We start from the raw sequence: 18,977 nt of genomic DNA, 5'->3' as shown, positions 1-18,977 counted from the left end.
GATATATTTAATTAATACCTATAAATGAGTCAACAACTATAATCTTTGTGATGTATTCTGAATAATTTTCAATTCTATAATAATTTGTTTTTATTTTTTTAGGGTCCCGCAAGAATTTGCGGGTGCCCTATAGTAATCACTACTGTAAATCACTTTTTATTAGCGAGAACTTTATTTCGCTTATGCGAGAATATCATCATAATAGAATTCCTTAAGATTATATAAAGCAATGAGCACAATTCGTGAAAATTTTGTCTCAATAAAGAGTCCATGGCTATCTCGCCATATGTCTAAAATTAATGATTTACAGTATGTCTATAAATCCACAAATTTTCTGTTTTTTCTTAGCTCAAGCCGAAGGCTCAACTATAATCTTTGTGATGTATTCTGAAACTTTTCAATTTTCAACTTCTTCTAAGAACCACTAATTTGTTTTTATTTAAATTGTAAAAATGAAGGGACATATCCCCAAGGGGAGATAATCAAGAAAAGACAAAAATAGGGTTGGGTCATTAAAAAATCTTCTTCTCAAGAACCACTGGGCCAGTAAAGCTGAAACTTATGTGGAAGCAAGTGCAGATTCTAAATTGTTCAAATCATGACCCCCGGGAGAAGGGTGGGGCCACAATTTTTTTATATAGAAATATATAGGAAAAATCTTTGAAAATCTTCTTCTCAAGAACCACTGGGCTAGAAAAGCTGAAACTTATGTGGAAGCATCCTGGTATAGTGTAGATTCTAAATTGTTCACATCATGACCCCCGGGAGAAGGGCGGGGCCACAATGGGGAATCAAAGTTTTACATAGAAATATATAGGAAAAATCTTTGAAAATCTTCTTTTCAAGAACCACTGGGCCATAAAAGCTGAAACTTATGAATTCCTTAAGATTATATATGACCCCCAGCAATGGGGTATCAAAGTTTTATATAGAAATATATAAGAAAAATCTTTGAAAATCTTCTACTAAAGAACCACTGGGCCAGAAAATATGCAAAACTTATGTGGAAGCATCCTGGTATAATGTAGATTCTAAATTGTTCAAATAATGACCCCCGGGGGAAGGGTGGGGCCACAATGGGGAATCAAAGTTTTACATAGAAATATATAGGAAAAATCTTTGAAAATCTTCTTCTCAAGAACCACTGGGCCATTTTCATTCTGGGGTAGTGTAAATTCTAAATTGTAGGGATCATGACCCCTGGGGGAAGGGCGGGGCCATTATAGGGGAATCAAAGTTTTACATAGAAGTATATAGGAAAAATCTTTGAAAATCTTCTTCCATCCACAAATTTTCTATTTTTTCATGGAACATTTTTTTTTCTAAATTATGATCAATGGGGTTAAGTATAACAAATTTGGAAATATGTTTCTCAGGTGAGCGATGTGGCCCATGGGCCTCTTGTTTTTGATTGACCATTTAAGTTCAAATTTGGTATGTTGGTTGAACAGCTAAGTTTGTTTCTCTATGTTCTCGGGTTTGGAGCTGGGGTGGTGGGGTAGATTCCTTAACTTTAAATAAGAATGAATTGGCAAAGAGAGATAACTGCTGAAAATTTGCCCATTGTAAACTGTGAAAGCTGCAATGAGTCCCTTGGGATTAATTAGCTTTCCTCTTGAAGAAAATCCAAAGGATTATCTTTATCTGTCACATTGAGATTAATTACCACCTTTGTCTGCAAATGAAGTTTGTTTTTGAAGTTAAGTCAATTTGGAATGCTATGAACACTCTGTAAAAGACTAAAATGTGGATTTAAATATAAATGTTTTTACTTTATTTTTGTTAAAATACCCTACACAATGAGCTATGATTTCATTGAATTCTAAAAGCAAGAAATATATTGAAGAATATAATTTTTTTTATTTTAGTAATTTCTTTCTTTTTCTTTTTTTTTTTGTTTTTTGTTTTGCTCTATGTAAATTCAAGAATATAATTAATTTTAAAGGTAGTTGGATAATAACTTCATTCTGTCATTACTGAAAAAGTTCTTATTGTAAATTTAGAAGAAAAGGATGTGAGAGAAGTGCAATTAATCCTTTGGGATTAATTATCTAGCCTGCTGCCAAACATTTAGAAGGCCTATCTTTATCTGTCACTTTAAGATTAATGAAAACCTTTGTCTGCAACTGCTGTTTATTTTGAATTTAAAGTCAAGCCTTCATGATATTTGCATTCATTGAAGGCTGGCAATTTATATAACACAAGCTTCATTATTGTTTGAATATACATTCAATGTTGAGTTGTTCTTTACTGCCTTATGTAAATACAATGATATATTATTTACATGTACAGGTTTTGGGATATTCAGGAGGCATCTTAAAATTTTAAGAATACAGTTGCTGTTGCTTATTCTTCATATATTTTTATGCCCCGCCATGAATATGGCCGGGGCATATAGTGTTTGTCATGTCCGTCTTCTGTCCTTCTGTCCTTCCGTCTGTCTTTCCGTCACACTTTGCGTTTAGCTCTGTTCAAAGCTAAGTTTCAAAGAAACTATCCAAGATATTTTCATCAAATTTCATATGCTGATAGATATTCATGAGAGCTATGCAACTGCATCAACATTTTTTGACCTTGACCTCACTTTTCTTAAATTAGTGTTTAGCTCAGTTTTAAACATACCATTCAAGATGGTGTTATCAAACTTCACATGTTGATACAAACTTGCACGAATGATGCATCTAGGGATGAACACTACCAGTTTACTTGCTTCAGATGCTGGATCTGACCTACATTTTCCAGATGAGTGACCAGGTTAAAGTTTTTTGAGCAGGTCCATTCCTAAGGAAATATAAGCCGTACTTGGACCAAACTTGCATGGATGATGCATCTAAGGATGGACACTACCAGACTTGCTTCGGATGCTGGATCTGACCTACATTTTCCAGATGAGTGACCAGGTTTAAAGTTTTTGGAGCAGGTCCATTTCCAAGGAACTATAAACCCTACCCAAATCAAACTTGCATGGATGATGCATCTAGGGTTGAACACTACCAGACTTGCTTCGGATGCTGGATCTGACCTTCATTTTCCAGATGAGTGACCAGGTTAAAGTTTTTGGAGCAGGTCCATTCCTAAGGAAATATAAGCCCTACTTGGAGCAAACTTGCATGGATGATGCCTCTAGAGATGGACACTACCAGACTTGCTTCGGATGCTGGATCTGACCTATATTTTCATTCCCAAGTAACTATAAGCCCTGCTTGAACCAAACTTGCATGGATGATGCATCTAGGGATGGACACTACCAGACTTGCTTTGGATGCTGGATCTGACCTATATTTTTTATCCCTACTAACTATAAACCCTACCTGAAACAAACTGATCAAATTTTATTCACATACAAACTTTCATGTTGCTTTACTAATATATCCTCAGTGGGGCATTCATGTCCTATGGACATATTTCTAGTTGTTTAAGTCAGTTTTAAAGAAACCATTTATAATTATATTTTCAACTTAATTTGCTGATACTTAATGATGAGAGCTTTTCAACTGAATCAACAGTTTTTGACCTTGGTATTTCCTTTGACCTTGACCTCACTTTAATGAAATTAGTGTCAAACTTCATATGCTGATACATACTAATGTAAGCAATTCAGCTGCATCACTGTTCAAGATATTCTGATGAAATTTTTTATCTCATACGTGTGGGTGATACAGGCCGTTGGATAAACTTGTGCTTTATCCACGGGTAGTTGCTTTATCAATAGCACTTCAGGTTTTGACATGATCCCTTGCTTCAAGATTTTATCAGCTCTTCTGAGCCAAAGGGTCAAAGAGCTAATGCCATTTGTGTGGTGTGCATAAACTTTTTAGAATATGGGCCATAACTCAAGAACCCCTTGGCCAATCAGTACCAAATTTGTCACAGGGTATCCTTGGCCTAAGGGCTACCATTTGTAGTAAAATAAGGGTTGGGACCCTTAAACAAGGGGAGATAATCAGGAAAACAAAACCAAAAGTACTGGTTGCTAAAAAATCTTCTTCTCCATAACCACCAGGCAGATTTTCACCAAACTTACAGTGGCTGCAATGGTATTGTTGACAAACCAATTGTGTAGAATCGTTCCTGTATCGTGCGTGATCGTTCTTGTAACGTGCGAGATCGTGCGCGTATCAGACTCAATCATTTGCGGTTTTAATCGTGCAAGATCGTGCGTTTAGAATCGTGTAAATTTCGTTTTGTGAGTTTTTATCGGCATGTTTTTTGTAATATAAGCAAATAAGCATTTATCTTCTTTTAATTTATTTATTTAAATACAAATAAAATGAATGAAGCGCAATTTACATATTAATTGAATGCAGAACAAACTAATTATTGCTCGTAAACAAGCAATATAGTAAGTCGTACAATATTAAGTTCTCGTCAAATAGCGCGATCAATATTGTGATAAACCGTACATAAAACTTACGTTTTTTAAAATCTGATTTTCATTCTTGTTTACTGCTAATTGTGGTAAAAATATTTTTAAAATCAATACATCAAATATAAATATTTTTTACAACAACATAAACATTTCTCAATTCTTACATGAATATTTAGTCGAAGAATATACATGTTCATGCACACGACATGATTTTTGGGGTTTTTGATTATCTGTGTTTATCTCTGGAGCTTACTTTTAATTATTTCTTAAATTTACGCAATAAAAAAAGCTAAATAAATGGCAAGTTCATTTTTAGAGAGACATTGAATCAATGGAAATATACGGATATAATTTGTAATTAAAGTCATTCCATGCTGCCATTTTTTTCAATCGTATCCCCCTTTCTGCATATCATCAAATCCAATTCAATCAAATTATACGGCCCACATACATGTACATCTTCTGATAGAACGAAAAAAAATCCGTTTTCTTAGATAGGAGAATTACTTAAATAATTATTTATAATCTAAAATATGAAGTCTTACATGTATTTAGTTACAGAAATATTCATTTCCGGGTTTTTTTAGTCCATGAAATAATATTGATAATTCTTTGAAGTCTTAAATTAGTATTAAATCGTATTTCGTTTTGAAAATATCGATTCCTAAATATTTTGAACTATTTTGAGTGAAGAATCGTGCATTTGCGTTAGCAATCATGTAAGATCGTGTAACGTGTAGAATCGTGTGCGTGAAGGATGGTTCGTGTAACAGGTTTAATCGTGCGTTAATCGTGCGGGATCGTTCGTGTTACGTGATCGTTCGTGTAAGTTGTCAACAATAACGTTGCAGCCACTGTACATACAAGAATCAGGATATGTCAAAGATTAAAATTTGCACGGGGAATTACCCTGGAGAAAAGGGCGTGGTCTCAAGGTCACTTCAAAATTGACCTAAATTTACAATTAATAAAAACGTGTATATTTTGCTTACTATAAGGACTAGGATCATCAATTCTTGTAAGTTGATGCATCTTACGACTTCACATCATGTTAACTGAAAAGTAGGTCACAGTGACCTACTTTTTAAATTTTGCGGGGATTTAATTTCAAATTGATTTGAAGGCATATTTTGGACACTTTAAGGCCTATGATCATCAAACTTTGTCAGTTGATGCATCTTGGGTCCTCAAACAACGTCAACTTAAAAGTAGGTCACCGTGACCTACTTTTTGAACTTTATGACTTATCCTTTTAAAAATATTAAATCCCATTATTTCAGACACTGGGAGGTTTAGAATCATCAAATCTTGTACTTTGATGCATCTTGGGACCTTAAAACATATTTATGAAAAAGTAGGTCACTGTGACCTACTTTTTGAATTTTGCCCGTCATATGTTTTCAAATCGTTAAAAATGCATATTTTGATTACCTTCAGACCTACGATCATCAAACTTGGTCAGTAAATGCTTCTTGGTCTCTGAAAAATGTCGACCAAAGTGTAGGTCACGATGACCTACTTTTGACATTTTATGGCTATATTTAAGTATCTTAGGTATTTATTGGCTTAGAATCATCAAACTTTGTGAGTCCACGCATATTTGGTTTTCGGAGAGTGACGACCTAAAAGTAGGTCACTGTGACCTACTTTTGACATTTTTATGGCTTTATTTAAGTATCTCCAGTACTTATTGGCTTAGAATCATCAAACTTTGTGAGTTGATGCATCATGGGTTTTCAGAGAGTGACGACCATAAAGTAGGTCATGGTGACCTACTTTTGACATTTTGTGACTATAATTAAGTATCTCTGGTACATATTGACCTAAAATCATCAAACTTTGTCATTTAATGCATCTTGGGTTTTCGGAGAACGTCGACCAAAAAGTAGGTCGCAGTGACCTATTTTTGACATTTTATGGCTATATTTAAGTATCTCAGGCACTTATTGGCTAAGAATCATCAAACTTTGTCAATTTAGGCATCTTGGATTTTCGGAGAATGTCGACCAAAAAATAGGTCACAGTGACCTACTTTTGAATATCTCAGGTACATATAAGCTTAGAATCATCAAACTTTGTCAGTTTAGGCACCTTGGGTTTTCGGAGAACGTTGACCAAAAAGTAGGTCACTGTGACCTACTTTTGACATTTTATGTTTAATTACCGTATAACTGGTTTTTAATGCGGGTGCAAATTTTTGCGATCTGATCCTGAAATAGGTATATTTATTTTTTGCGATTTAAATTTTTGCGATTTCACTTTGACAATAAAGTCTATTTTTATTGAATTTTATTACTAGACATTTAAACAATAAAGTCTATTTTTATTTTTTATTGAACAAACCAAAGCAATTTAAAATACAGGTGACTCTCGATGGCTTGAACTCCGATCTCTAGAAGTGAACCTCCGGTCCTGTATTTTTCCCTCTATATAACTAAGCAAATTTACTCCTGATCTCTCGAACTTCTATCTCTCGAAATTCTCTATCTCTCGAACAAAAACCTGGGTCCCGTTACACATATTTCATTGAATTTTACTCTCTATCTCTCAAAGTTTTGATTGCGCTTGTATACACGCCAATCAAGCGTAAAATAGATGCAGTCTGAACTTACCTCAGGAAACAGTGAAGGCCTTGGGCTGTTAATTGGGTGTTTACACAGATGACACTACACCTGTGGGTCGTCCGTGTGTTGTTATAATTATTGGGTTATTATTTACAGGGTAAATTAGAAACAAAGTCAATTATTTTGAATTGAAACCGAGACGATAATTCTTTGAAATTAATTTATAGAAGTTCGTTTCAGTAAGTTCCCATAAACTATGAACTTTCGTTAATATGATTATAAAGAGTTTATATTATCCCAGTATGGGAAATATTACAGAAGAAATTCTTTTCTCGGGGACAGAATACCGATTAAGAAAAATCTGGTAAACACTGGTGAAGGACCCGATCAAGCCGCGGAATAGCGAAACCGACAATTGCTCTTCTGGTTTCATGTAAATAAATCATGAAATACAATGTAGGAACAAATAAATATTGAATCTTTAGGAATTCGTTTTATTTATTCGAAAAACAATCTTTGTTGATATCAAGTAAATTACCTGTAAAATACGATTGAAAACGTGCAATGGCATTATTTATAAATATACTTCCGGTATCTGTAAAAGTAGAACTTCGATGATCGCAACTGAAATTCCGGATTTTATTTACGTATTTTTCCGATTGAATTTTTTGTGATTAAGACTTGATCGCAGAATTTCGCAAAAAATAGCACCCCGTAGAAAAATCCAGTTATACAGTATATCTGGTACTTATTGGCTCGGAAGTATCAAACTTTGTCAGTTGATGCATCTTAGGGTTTCATTGAATGTCCAACAAGAAGTAGGTCACGGTGACCTAATTCTGAATATCTCAGGTACTTATTGGCTTAGAATCATCAAATTTTGTCAATTTAGGCATTATGGGTTTTTGAATAACGTCAACCAAAAAGTAGGTCACCATGACCCACTTTTGACATTTGATGGCTATATTTAATTATCTCTGGTACTGATTGGCTTAGAATCGTCAAACTTAGTCAGATGATTCATCTTGGGTTTTCAGAGAATGTTGACCAAAAAGTAGGTCATGGTGACCTACTTTTGAATATCTCAGGTACTTATTTAATTAGAATCATCAGTCTTTGTCAATTAATGTATCTTGAGTCCTCAGAAAATTTCAATCAAAGGGTAGGTCACTGTGACCTACTTATGGTTTTTATAATTATATTATAATATCTTCAGTCTTAACTGGCTAAATATTATCAAACTTTGTAAGTTGATGCATTTTGGGTCTTATGATTCTAATAGAGTTGGAGGCTTCTAATAGAAGTGATAGATTGTACAATTTCAGAAGAGCGATTAAAGGCCCTTTGGCCTCTTGTTTTATTGAAACTTTTATTTGTGAAAATTATTGCCCTTATAAAATGAATGATAAAGGGCAATAATATTGTTAAAAGCAAGAAAAAGACTCGTATATGTCAAAGAAATGTCTTATTTTATCAAGGAACCTGTATTGGCTACTTGAAGACAGATGTTACCCCCCCGCCACTTTAAATCGTTTTGAGTAGCAGTTAGGTTGTTGTTATAAGATTCCTTTAACATCTTCAAAACGCTTTCTTATATTATGCTACGTATGCCTACCTAGTACATGTAATGTAGGTGTAACTTACCATTGATCAACGATGAATTTACAAGTAGGCCTAGCCTTGCATAGCACGTTTTGTACTGCCACCGTACAAAGAGTTAATTTTCATGCTCCCATGGTCCTTACAACTTTCAGTCAGAAGTTATTTTGATGTATTAGAAGATTCAGCAATTGTCACATAATGTTTTCAAAGACCCAGATAGCAAAAATTTTAACTTTTGAACATGATCTACTTTCTTTCGAGGTATGTCAACATCAACGGTGCTACCTCATCAAGCTATGCGTCATTAATTTGAATTTGGCAATCATTCCTGTAGTTTTGCAGGGGAAGTCTCAAAGTTTTGTTAAAATGAAAGTTGTATGAGATAAATAGAACATCTATAATTGTCCAACTCGTTGAAATAGTGATAAATAGAACATCTATAATTGTTCAACTCGTTGAAATGGTGTATATTCGCTCGGCAAGCCTCGCGAATATATATACACCATTTCAACTCGTTGGATAAAGCCAATATCAAATCACACAATATAGATATCCTCTATATACACATACAAATTTTCATGTTGCTTTACTAATAATTATCCTCGGCGGGGCATTCATGTCTTATGGACATAATACTTGTTGAATCATTCCATAAGCTGCACCCTTATAATTCTACCCCTTGGTGGGGCCCTTGCTGACTGGTCAGTTGTCTAGTTTCAATTTAAGATATGCAATTAGAGGTACAAATCGTTAGGAATTCTATTGCTGCGTCATTGCTATATTTAACTCCAGTCTATGTTGTCACGTAGGACATGACCATAATTGTTTATATAACAATTATCACCTCAACACCTGCATTATTAAGACACTATATGTCAGTTGGAAGCACATATATAACATATTTGTAAAAACAGTTAATTACATTCATTACAAGAAAATTACTGTGATAGATAAGGAGCAGATCAATAGAGTAAAATTACATCTGATGGTCGTTTTAGATCATGATAAAGATCTGTATATAATAAATGTTGGAGAAACTAGAGCCGAGCTCGTTGCAAAGCAACGAATAGGTCTTCCGTTGGAGCTACAGATAGGAAGACGTAACCTTGAGTCTAGGTCAAGCCACATTCTAAAGTTATACAAGTAAGCAATCTAAAGGCTTGTAAAGAAAGCAAATTACAATGTTTCGCCAGGAAAAAGACTGTAAAGGAATTTATGTGACCTTGAACTTTCTAAATGACCTTGCGTCAAGCAATGACAAACTCTGTTATAAAAATTTGATATGTGTATTACCGACTGGAAAAGTTCACACATTTTTTAGATATTCTTTTAGTATATGAATCCAGCCAAAGCATCTTATCTTTATTGACCTTGAACTTGAGTCAAGGTCATGTCCCACCCTGCATTATACATGTATCAGCAATGTTTCACAGGTACAAATACTGTAGCGAATTTACAGTTTCTCTGTCAGTAACCTTGACTCGTCCGAATGACTGGACATGTTCAGCCTTATTTTTTCTGAGCATGTATCGAATCGGAAGAATTTATTAGGTTCAACACTATGATTTTCCTAATGATTTAACTAGAAATATATCTATAGCTAGGACATGAATGCCGCGCCAAGTGTATATTAGTAAATAATGCAACATTAAAATCTGTATTAGTATATGACGTTTGTTGAGAATATCTTGAATAGTTTCTTAAAAATTGAAATCTTAAAAGATGGATATAGATTATAAAATCCCCTACAAATAATGCATAAGCTTACATAAAAATATCTCAAATGGTTTCTTTAATACTAAGCAAAATGCAAATTAAAGACAAGTGAGGTAAAGGTCACAGGAAAGTGCAAGGACAAAATGTATCAGCATACTAAAGTTTGATAAAATGTCTTGAATGAATTCTTCAAATCTGAGCACCGTGGCACAATGGTTAGAGCATCTGTTCTACACTAAGGTTTGGATAGCTCTCAAAAGTGTGTATAGCATATGAAGTTGAGTAGAAATATAAATGCTTTCTTCAAAACTGAGCTAAATACTAACTTAAGTAGAGTGAGATCAAGGTTACAGGAGAGGTCAAAGTAAAAAAAAAAATACTGATGTAGTTGAACAGCTTACATCAGTTTGTATCACCATAAGAAGTTTGAATACTAGTACTCAGTCTTGAATGGTTTGTTTCTAACTGAGTTAAACACTAACCTGAGAAAAGTTAGGTTAAGGTCAAAGGAAAGGTAAAACCAAGATGTGTTTGTGAAACACTATGCGCGCGGCGGCAACACAGTTCGAAAAAGCTATTTTTAGCATATAGATTACAGTCAAGGTCACAAGGTCATTGACCTTGGTGTCGTTTGAAAGCACTTAATTAGTGAAGTATGCATACCAAATATAAAGTATCTTCCTCCAATGGTTTAAACGTTATAGCGAAAGTTCGAAAAATCTATTTTTAGCATATAGGTCACAGTTAAGGTCACAAGGTCATTGTCCTTGGTGTCAATTGAAAGTGCTTAATTAGTGGTCTAAGCATACCAAATATGAAGTCTCTATCTCTCAGGGTTCAAAAGTTATGGTGAAGGTTAAAGTTGACAACAGACAGACAAACAGGTAAACAGACAGACAAACAGACAGACAGGACAAAAGCAATATGCGCCCCGAAAAAAAATTCAGGCGCATAAAAATGTTGATGCAGTTACATACGTGTAGTCTAGTACGTATCGGCACATATCAGTACATATCGGCACATGAAGTTTGATTATACTATCCTGAATGGTTTCTTTAGACAAATTAAAAAAAAAAAGTGAGACCAAGTTCAAAAGAAAGGTCAAAGTCAAAATATGTTGATGCAGGAAAATAGCTCTCATCAATGTTTATCAGCATAGGAAGTTTTATATAAAAAATTTAATAGTTTCTTTTGAAATTGAACTTTGAACTGAGCTAAACGCAAAGCGACCAGACGGAGGGACAGACGGAAAGATGGAAAACAGACTATGTATGCCCGGCCATTTTTATGGGGGAGCATCAAAAGTTCATTGAGAATATTTTATGTGAAGTTTGGAGACTTGTGAAACGATGCCTGGAGACCGATCCTATGGATGAGACTGGACTGGTGCTGGCATTAATAGTACCCATAGCACCTGATTCCATCTCTCCTGATTTGTATTATTTGAATGGTCTTTTTACATGTAGCTTGAATATTGATCACTTTCTCCATATTTTATCCCTCGTTGCTCAAAGCCGTAAGTACCATGTACATTGTACATGTATAAATTTCTCTGCCCTTCACCTTTTTTTTTAATCCTAGTAAACTTACAATTCCACCTATTTTGTTAACATAAAATTGCTGGATATATATATTGTCCAAAATTCAGAATGAAAAAATAAATGTTAGAAATGATATTATTCATTGTCGAAAATGCAATACAAAATTCCGAAAATAAAATATATCAAAAACTGGAACCTCTCCCCAACCCAAGAAACTTAATTAAATAGTATACACTTCGTCGATCAATTGACCACTCCAGTGAACATAGAAATAATTACATTCTTTTTTAGGTTTTAGAAGTAAAATAAAAGACATTAAAAAAATAAGAAAATAGGAAAGTTAAGTCACAGATATTAATCGTTGTAGACCTTGTTTTTCATTCATTTGACCACTCTCGTAAAAAAAAAATGTCGTATATGATTATATAAAAAATAGGTTGTGACTTTCTCTTGGAATTCAAGACCAGCCCCAACCTACATGTACACATACCTAAATAAATCAACCGATTGACATTCTCGGCTCATCAGATTAACAATGACTGACCAGAAGGAGGTTAATATTACTGTTATTATAATAACCCAATATCAGAGCGAACCGATAATTTAAGTACATCAATAAGTAAGAAAAGAATTTAATATATATTTTATTGTAGAGATAATTATTAAGAGACAGTAATGAATTTTTCTAATTTTTTAAAAATCGTATTCTGAAAGCTCGGGATGCATATATTTTGGCCGCTTTTGTATGTAAAAATGCATACATGTATATAATTAAACGTACATGTACAAGCATATTCCCGTAAAATCGTGCAATTGAAATATTCTTTTCGGTTTTTCCCGAGAGTTGGAAACGTCACTTACACTAGTCTTAAAATTACGCCGCGGTATCATGAATGTTTCATGCAGGCATAAAACTTGAAATTAATAAATGCATAAGCGGTTACGATTGATTAAAACAAGCATGGTATAGAGTAAAATAAAATAATATGAAAGAGTCGACATGATTTCAAAGCCTATTTCCATTTATAACTATTGGAGTACACGATGCATTTTAACACCGACATGCCTGCGGCTCTCTGCGGCCACGCACGTGTGAACGAGGAATCGGGTGCAAAACTTTTAGACACAAGGCGACAGAGGTGGATGTAAACTGTAATGATATTACCCAGGGCATTCTGGCATCGCACTTTTAAAAAAATGCATAAAACAAATTCTAGGTACACATTAGTAAATGCTTTGATTAAAATAAAATTTGACGGACATTAATTTATTTTAGTTATCTGAAGACAACGTAATCTTCAGAGAATGAGGCATTATATATATTTTCTTTTTTTCATACCGCAGATTTCCTTTCTTTTGATTTACCGTTTACACAAGCCTATGTTTTAACAGCTGTTCATAAATGCTGTCAATTGATATATGATAAGAGAAAACGATACATCTCTCGGTAATTTATTTTTTATTGGGAAAAAATAGGTCAAAATATATAGATTGACACCTTAGTATTTACCTGTGTAATTATGATGTTACAAACCGTGACGATGACTGGCCAGGATGACAGGATGGGCTACCCGTTATAAAAACAACTCATAATCAACTCAGCGGACCTATAATTAGTTCACTTTAATGTCTGTATTTCAAACGCAGATTAGACTCTATATGCGTATATTTGGGCACTCTTGCATATGCAGTATACTTTAGTTATAAAACGTGCATGTTCTGTACTTGCATGCACGTACATTATATGTCTCCGTAAAACCTTAATTAAGCATTACGAGAGCTGATAAGAAAAATAACGGAAACCTGCTCGCAAAAAATTAACAAGTTTAATAGAAAATAATAAGTTACGCATCTGTGTCTCGATCTACATACTTTGGAGGCGAGTGTGAATGTGGGATTTTGTATTGAAACTCTTGATATTTGTATATTTGGGACGTATACAGGGCGTCGACAAAAGAACGTATATTGACTTACATACATGCACATTTAAGATACAAAAAAATCTATCACTAGTAGAAATTGATCAAAGTAGCATATTTTCGATGGTATTTGAAGTAAAACAGATCATGACCTCGATATCTAGAAAAACATTTGCTATATATAAAAAAAATTAATATATGCAACTTTCATTTAATTCAGCTAATAAATTATTGAATGAAATGCACTAGCGACATAATCAGTCAAAGATACTATGAAATAATCTGAAGGATTCAACATAATTATCCAAAATTAATTTAACCATTTTGTGGTTTCTTTTGTCATGTTTGTGTATGACTGTGGGTCGCTGGATCACACGCCGATTGATTCCCGGTGACCGACTTGCCCCGCGTTATCGAGGGAGGCGCGTTATATAATTGTAAACAAACAAGGTGAATGTAAAAGGCGTGCACTTAATGGCTGTGAATAGTATATGCTTTATAATGTTTTATTTTCTCACTATATTGTTTGTTTTTATATGATAAGAAGAAAAGATTATCTTTTCTTCCCTTTTTAGTAGACTTGGTTTATACGATTTAAAAAAAATGAAATAAAAGGGAAAGTTGTCTGTGAATAATCATGATAATTTTGGGGGAAACACAAAACACTTCAAGAACCTTATTCTAAAAAATATTAGCATCCAATGTAGCCATGTTTATTATTTATAGTAAGTTTGATTTGGTTACACGCATGAGGAGCTCGCGTTTACGTGCTCAGTGAAAAGAATTACCTGTACATATATGGGTCATGCATCTAGCTCATTTAAAACAAGACTCGAACAAAAAAAGAATTTCATGAGATCAATAAGTTGTTAAACACAACTTTATAATCGATAGTCATTTCGAAATATTTACCGTTTTTGAGTTATAAAGCAAAAACTTTCAAGGGCCCTAGATCCCTAATTTTAGGGGCCAGCCCCTTTTAAATGATATTAAATGAAAGCTCTTGCAATTATGCACAACTTTTATTCAATATGTCTTAACAAAATATTTTTAGTTTTGAAGATAAAAAGGAAAATATGTTTTAATTTTCGCTCTTTTAGGCGTTCTAATTTTTGACCCCTATATAGCGCCATTTTGCTTACAGAAATCAAAAAACAAAAACCGATGTGCACAACTTCAATCCTTCTGTTATCTAAAACCAGTAAAATTTCTGCTCCAGCTTTTGTAGTTTCTGAGCCTTTATCTGGAAATGAAAGCCTATAATTTTTCGTTTAAAGGGAAATAACTCATAAGCGGAAGTAAATTTTTGAAATGTTAGATAGCATTCTGATAGAGTTTATTACCGTCTATAATGTCTGAAAATTTGAGCAAAATCCGTTGAGAAATGAGTGAGATATGAGGCCTCAAAGTTGGCGTCTAGGAAGAAAAAAAAAAGAATAATAAGAATAATCTTAATCATCAGAATCAGTAGAAGGTCTTCCGTTGGAAACGGAAGACCTTAATTATAAGAAAGGGACAATCGATGGATACCAAGAACTGTTTAATTACTATAAGCCAAATTGTTGACACTAATATCGCTTGGGTATGACCCAGTTTTGTTTACGTACATACTGATACGTGCTTGGTCTGCATTGATACAGGTAAGCATAACTTCATAAAACGCTTGCCTTGGAATTAATTCAAAAGAAAATAATCAAGTATTATTTCTGGTTAGATAATTATTAAAAAGATTAAATTTAAATGTTCAAACATGCACACAAAATACATAAAGTAAAAAAAAAAGACGTGCTACTTTCGTTTGAGATTCATAATTTTTTTCATTATTTTAATTATTTTAAGTTACTGGACTAGAAAAAGTAAAGTCACATACAATTAATGCATTTCTGGGATGCGCTTTTTACATAGGACCTGTGTTTTTAGCTCACCTGAGCCGAAGGCTCAAGTGAGCTTTTCTGATCACAATTTGTCCGTTGTCTGTCGTCGTTGTCGTCGTTGTCGTCGGCGTCGTTGTTGTAAACTTTTCACATTTTTATCTTCTTCTGAAGAACCACTGGGCCAATTTCAACCAAACTTGCCACAAAGTATCCTTAGGTGAAGGGGATTCAGATTTGTTCAAATGAAGGGTCATGCCCTCTTTCAAGTGGAGATAATTAGGAATTAGTGAAAAATTAATGTTGTATTTTTAAAATCTGCTTCTCAAGAACCACTGTGTCAGGAAAGATGAAACTTATGGGGAAACATCCTTAGGTAGTGTAGATTCAAGTTTGTTCAAATCTTGACCCCCGGGGGTAAGGCGGGGCCAAAATGGCCGACCAAAGTTTTACATAGAAATATATAGGAAATTTCTTTAAAAATCTTCTCCTTAAGAACAACAAAGCCATTATTGATCATATTTATATGGAAGCATCCTCAGGTAGTGTAGATTCAAATTTATTCAAATCATGACCCCCTAGGGGTAGGGCTGGGTCAAAATGGCCGACCAAAAATTTTACATAGAAATATATAGGAAAATTCTTTAAAAATCTTCTCCTCGAGAATAGCAAAGCCATAATTGATCATATTTATATGGAAGCATCCTCAGGTAGTGTAGATTCAAGTTTGTTCAAATCATGACCCCCAGGGGTAGGGCGGGGCCAAAATGGCCGACCAAATATTACATAGAAATATATAGGGAAATTCTTTAAAAATCTTCTTCTCAAAGAATAGCAAAGCCATAATTGATCATATTTATATGGAAGCATCCTCAGGTAGTGTAGATTCAAGTTTGTTCAAATCATGACCCCCAGGGGTAGGGCGGAGCCAAAATGGCCGACCAAAGTTTTACATAGAAATGTATAGGAAAATTCTTTTAAATTCTTCTTCTCAAGAATAGCAAAGCCATGATTGGTCATGGAACTACTTTTGGATTTAAGCTTTTCAAGTATAAACCAATTCCGCTTTTTCCTAGCCACAGTGCTCAGGTGAGCGATGTGGCCCATGGGCCTCTTGTTTTCAGGATTTTCACCCCAACTTTGGGGTGTGCGTCCTTTACACCATTGCGCCCAATACACGCGATATTACGGTACCCTGGACAATTTAATTTAACTGAAGACTTTTGAATTTTGAGTGGCAGGTACGTGTTAATAATATACAATTATGGACTGTTAAGAAGGGAGGCATCATCAATTACCAGGTCTGAGTAGGGTTGTTACCCGAGGACACTTTCGCCCAAGGGTGACAACCTTACTCAGACCTGATAATTGGAGATGTCTCCCTTCTAAACAGTCCATAAGAGTTTTATTATCCTGAAGAATCTAAATTATCAGTTAAATAGAGTAGAAAATAATAATCAAACCTCCTACTCTGCTCTGTTTCCATACTTTCAAAATGTCATCGTTAGAGTTTATACTAGTAATTGTTTACTGATTCCGCATATTTAGCAATTGTTCATGTATAATTATAAATCAAAGTTATTTTACTTAAAACACTGCATTTTCATTCAAAGGGTGACAACACAGTTGTAACCATCATGCTTCCTTACGCTATTTCATTGTCATCTGAATGGTGACAACAGTTGTCACCCTGCGCATGAGGGAGACATCACAAATTGTCTCACCTCAAGTGACATGCTCTAAACCAATCAGATTGACTGTATAATTCTGAAGTATAATAATTAATATTTAGACATGTTTATGAGCTCATATCACTAATTTTGGAAACTGTATGATATTCAGTTACCAAACAAACTTATATTTGAATACAGTGGCTTCCACTTAATCGGATAGCAGTTAAACGAATATTTTGGCTATTTCAATATAATATCGGAGCACAAAACCATTTCTTATATATTTATTAATAATTTCACCTGATATTCTGATAAGAAAATATCAGAATTTCGTTTTATCTGAAACAAAAATTTGACTATCGTAGTATATTTTGATAATTATGACCTTGTTCACACCTGTAACTTCCCTAGTGAAGCCTTTGTTTACACTGTCTGACACCTTGAGTACGATAATGAGGGGATTAGTTACGGCTGAAGTCACCTTACCTGTGTTAATAATTGGCACAATAGATTGATATGTTTTGATACAGTTATGATGATCAGCTTGGGTTTAAATTACTTTTCAGTGATGTACTCGATAATTATGATAATTGTATGCAATTTTTTCCAAAGTTAGATTTTAATTCTTGAACGTATAAGCTTGTGTATGACAATTTGCTGGGATATTGAAATGCATCATAGTTCAGGACTATTGACTTGAGAATTGTCACAAACAGTATGAAATACATAACCATATTAAAGAAACAAATAAAACAAAACTATTAATTATTTTCGTTTAATATTACGGTACCATTTATCCGGGGAAAAATAAATTACGGAATAAAGTCAGGCATTTAGTCTACTTCCGTTTCCAAAATGGCGGCCATCGAAGAAGGAATGTAAACATGTGCTTATTAAAGATGGCAATAACTATTAAAAAACAATTTTTATAAGTCATTTTATTAGAAAAATGTTATCACATTAAATTAATAACTAAGTTAAATAACATTTTAATTTAGGAGAATCGCCAGGTAAAGTAATCAAACGAAACGAAAGTGCAAGTTTGAAATTTGCTACGATGTATTATCAATACATGTATCTCTATACATCTTTGTTTGGACTTGAAATGGAGCAATCGGCTATTCGAATATTTGACTATACAGATAAGAGAAGGATGACAAATTTACTATTGGATTAAGCGGGATCCACTGTATTATGAAAATACATCAGGATTGGGATCCCACAACGGATCGTGAAGAATGACAATTAATGTAAAGACTTGAAACGTATTTATTTAACACTTGTAAAATGATAAATAATTATTATTAATGATTTCAACTTTATTATTCATTTGAGGGTTAGGAATCATATTTTTTTATTGACAGACTCTATCACAGTCTTGTACTATTTGTGGATGTTTTTCAAGTTGTGCATTTATGAACTATCATTGGGTTAAACTGATATTGTCCTACGGACAGGGTTTAACTGAGACACAGATTATTGTAATGAAGGGTTGGGAATCATATTATTATTTTGATTGACAAACTCTATCACAGTCTTATACTATGTGTGGATGTTTAGTGCATTTATGAACTATCATGCTAGATTTTTTTTTTGCATGAAATACTATTTATGCTAGTAGCATATAAATGGCTGACTAGTGACTACTCTTAGATTTATAGTTACATCTTTAAAGAAACTAAAAGCAGGTGATACATGCATACCTAAGAACACTCTAGTTTT

General features: G+C 33.8%; 1 protein-coding gene and 1 long non-coding RNA gene across 2 annotated transcripts in view; one reads left to right on the top strand and one right to left on the bottom strand.

Annotated features, from left to right (window-relative positions):
* LOC134262548 (SURP and G-patch domain-containing protein 1-like) overlaps nt 1–18,977 on the top strand; it is a 168,173-nt gene that overhangs the window by 29,342 nt on the left and 119,854 nt on the right. The gene's annotated exons all lie outside the window — the stretch shown is intronic.
* LOC134262549 (uncharacterized) overlaps nt 6,101–18,977 on the bottom strand; it is an 87,762-nt gene continuing 74,885 nt past the window's right edge. Inside the window, exon 3 of the long non-coding RNA XR_009991024.1 lies at nt 6,101–6,505. This is a non-coding gene — a long non-coding RNA (uncharacterized LOC134262549). The remainder of the gene's footprint in view (nt 6,506–18,977) is intronic.

The sequence above is a fragment of the Saccostrea cucullata genome, unplaced genomic scaffold, assembly GCF_032062105.1.
Source record: "Saccostrea cucullata isolate Sc308-1 unplaced genomic scaffold, CSIRO_AGI_Scuc_v1 ctg1098, whole genome shotgun sequence".
Taxonomy (NCBI): domain Eukaryota; kingdom Metazoa; phylum Mollusca; class Bivalvia; order Ostreida; family Ostreidae; genus Saccostrea; species Saccostrea cuccullata.
The sequence above is the reverse complement of the archived record's forward strand: the minus strand, read 5'-3'. Positions and strand labels throughout refer to the sequence as shown.